Raw genomic sequence first — 3,984 nt, forward strand, 5'->3', positions numbered from 1 at the left:
CAGTGGGAACTTCACCAGACTGCCACGACTTCTCAAATACAATGGACAGTGGCTTAGCAACTTCATCCGCCAGTTCCTTCAGGACCCACAGATGGATCTCATCGGGTCCCATGGACTTGTGCACCTCCAGGTGCCTTAGATGGTCTCGAACCTGATCTTCTCCCACAGTGGGCAGCTCCTCATTCTCCCAGTCCCCGCCTTTGCCTTCTGCGGCTTGGGCGGTGAGGCTCGAACACTTGCCAGTGAAGACTGAGGCAAAAAAGTCATTGAGTACCTCCATATTCTCCATGTACTGGGTAACCAGGTCTTCCATTTCATTCTGGAGAGGGCCCACATTTTCCCTCGTCTTCCTTTTATCCATGACGTACCTATAGAATCTTTTCTTGTTGCCCTTGATGTCCCTGGCCAGATTTAATTCTATCCGGGCTTTAGCTTTCCTAACCTGATCCCTGGCTGCTCAGACAATTTCTCTGTATTCCTCCCAGGCTACCTGTGTTTGCTTCCACCCTCTGTAGGCTTCCTTTTTGTGTTTGAGTTTGTCCAGGAGCTCCTTGTTCATCCATACAGGCCTCCTGGTGTTTTTGCCTGACTTCCTCTTTGTTGGGATGCATCGCTCCTGAGCTTGGAGGAGGTGATCCTTGAATAATACCCAGCTTTCTTGGGCCCCTCTTCCCTCCAGGGCTTTGTCCCATGGCACTCTACCAAGCAGATCCCTGAAGAGGCCAAAGTCTGCCAAAACAGTCTTACCAGATAGGTATGAGCTAGAGCTAGCTGCCTCACCCCTAAAAAATAAGAACCTACATCTTTTCAGTTCTTTACAATGACACACCAGGACACAGTTTAAACTTTTTAAGAAGGCCTTTCCTTGAGGAAAGGACAGAAAACTATTCAAGAGAGAAATAAGCTAACCAAGTATTTTATTCCTACTTGTAGCTTAAGCAGCAACCACGTGTCACAACCTCTTCAGTCTTTCTCCATCAACAGAAGGATTCTTACCTGCTGTACCTTTCAAGTGTTGTACAAAGTATGAAGTGTTGTACCTTTCAAGAGGACATAGGACCAATTCTCGAGTACCTGCCACCAGGCACAGTCCCTCACAGCCATCCACACGGGTATAAACGTTTGCCAAAAAAAGGCAGAGCTTCAACTCACTTTGCGGTGATACAAATACTTCTACAAAGGGCCTTTATACGCAAAGGGCAGAGTATATCCCGTCAACTACTCTCTAGTAATGAAGCAAGAGGAGTCAGTCACGTGCTTTCTGCTGTGTTTGAAAACCGTATTTCCACAAGGGCAGGTAAGGACTCCCAGCTGCAGAGTGGGACTGTGATGGCCACCCCCGGACTGCGCACGGTGGAGCGGGGAGGCACGGAGAGGAGGAAAGGCAGCATCAGGGTCTTTACACAGGCGGCTCCTCTGAGTGCGTGGTTCATAAGTGCACTACAGGAGACTGTCATCAGGATTAGTGGAGCTGGGATAATGGAGAATCTGGAAGTATTTCAGAGCAGTAAAAAAGGAAACAGAAAGCCACCTCATTTATATGAAATGACCAACTTGTCTTCTTTTAATGGCAGATCTAGTTAGAAATGTTGCAGGCTTTGACGTACAGCAACTACGTTAGTGGTTTTTTACATCAGGAAAAGCTTTTTTTTAAATTGACTGCGCAATTCCTGTTTTTTCTTTCAAACTACTTTTACATTCTCTTTCACCTAATGGTTAAAACACCACCCATTTTAAATGGCTTATAAAGTCTTAGAAATTGTATAACTATCTTTCAGATACTAACGTGTTCATAAGTTTTGCAAAGAATCAATGTGCTTTGTGAATTCTTACAGGGATACAGAATTACAGGTTTAAAGTTTTAATTAACTTTTAATCTACTTTGGGTTTTAATATGAAAGTAATACAGAATGCTAGAATGTGAACCTGCCCTCCCCTTCCTGAACGGCTGTGTATGGATGGATACATGAAATTAATGAGGGACGCAGGTTAGCACAATACTGTAGCTGGATCAAATGTGGAGTTTCTTACTGGAAATAATTTACTATATTTTTTAGAACTACGCACTTTGGTCACATGCTTCCACAAATCAGAAGCAGATTTCTTATTCCTGCAACCCCAATCACATTCCTATTACAAAAATATACCATAATAATTATACCGTGGTATTCTTGGCAGGATACTTTGCATTATATACCACTGTATTCAAAGAATGAATAACCAAAACACCACAAGTATGTCTTTCTTTAAAAAAAATAGGACTATTTTGCCTTAAAAATCCAATTTGAAGCCAGGATTCCTCACTCACTCATTAGTCTCTTTAGAGTTATAGCCTCCTGTATTAGGAACTGTTTGGTAGCTCACAGATCAAATTAAAACCAATAGTTTTTCTCATTAAACATAAGTAGTCATTATGACCCCAGACACTTCTTTTCATGCTGTGAATCATACCTACATTGCATATAGACTTCTAATTTCACAATTTAAGCCAGAAAGGGACAATCTCCTTTTCTGGTTCCTTCTCTTAAAATAACATTAATTCCAACAGGTCTACACTGCATCACAGATGTATCGCATCAGAATTACACATCCCGTACCTGGGACATGATTCCTTCTTTTACTCAACCCATTCTTCTGGGTCCAAGACATTGGCAGCTTAATTAAATTATGCTTTATAGCTTTCAAGTTAGCGCAATATGGAAGGCTGAGTCAAGCCTGAAGATCCTTATCATATTACACCAGTGCAGATACAATCTAAATCTCTAGGGACTTATTTTTCTTTGGCAGCAAAAACAAATTTCACCATTTGTAAATGTTATTGAATTTATACACAATGGCTAAAGTGCACATCCATTTAAATAAAAGCCATTAAGCTTGTTTAAAAAAAAAAACAGGAATGCACAGCTAACATCTTGGCTTAATGCAGTAGCTGCAGTAGTTAAAGAGTTGATATGTCAAAGGGTCTATTTCCTGCCCTTGAAGGGGAAATGAACTCAGTGATCTGAAAGGTCTTTTCTTCCCCGCCTACTCTGGTTGTAAACATACTGGCAGGTCCTGATGCAGATTAACGTAGTGCTTTCAAAGGATTTGAAGGCCTGAGGCCTCGGGCGGGGCAGGGAAGATGGTGCACCTGAAAGGTGCCAAGATGTTCCAAGCAGGGGAGCCTCGGTTCCAGCCTCGCTGCCCGCCCTGGGCTGTGGAGTAACACCACTTCAGAGACCAAGCTCAGGTCTGCAGACTTCATACCTGAGCTTAGACAAACTCCTGAAGAGGTCTCTCCCTCAGCCCTCCTTACTTATAACAACAGGAGGTGAGACTGGGGCTTTCTGGTCAAAATGGGATTCCCAAATCGCCACCAGGAACATCTGCCCTTATCCTCTCTTGTCTGCTTCAGTAGCAACCAGCTCATGCTATCAAATACAACCACAGCCAGCAGGCAGCTACGGAGATATTCTCTCACACATACCCACCCAAAACTGTAGGTGCCAAAACATCAGCTTTGGGGAGGGTAGAAGAAAAGTTATTTTTGGACTAGGACACAGTTTACAACACCACACCCCTAGCAGCCCCGTAGACCCTACTAAAAGGAGAAACAAACGGCAGCAAGGATGAGCAATCCCACACAGGAACATTAACCATTCTGCCCCCAAAGACCCTTTTTGGTGTAACACCTTCCAAGTCTATTGGACCAATAGACCAATATTGGTCTTAACCCTTGGCACCAGAGAATAACTTCCAGTAGCAACTGGCAGGACAGCATGGCTGAGGGACAGGGGCTGGGACGGCTGCAGGACTCCGTGCCTGCCACCTACTACACAGCCCGCTCCACAGGCAGGAGGGGGAAACTACCCTGCATTTGGCCTAATCTTTTCTACTTCTCACTTTACACATTCATAAGCACCTGAGGGTGTCGATTCCAAAGTAAATGCTTTCCCACCTTCAGCCCTGGGACTTCCTGAAGAGGACAAAGGATCTGGGAGTTAG

Source organism: Pygoscelis adeliae, unplaced genomic scaffold (assembly GCF_000699105.1).
Source record: "Pygoscelis adeliae isolate BGI_AS28 unplaced genomic scaffold, ASM69910v1 Scaffold261, whole genome shotgun sequence".
Lineage (NCBI taxonomy): Eukaryota > Metazoa > Chordata > Aves > Sphenisciformes > Spheniscidae > Pygoscelis > Pygoscelis adeliae.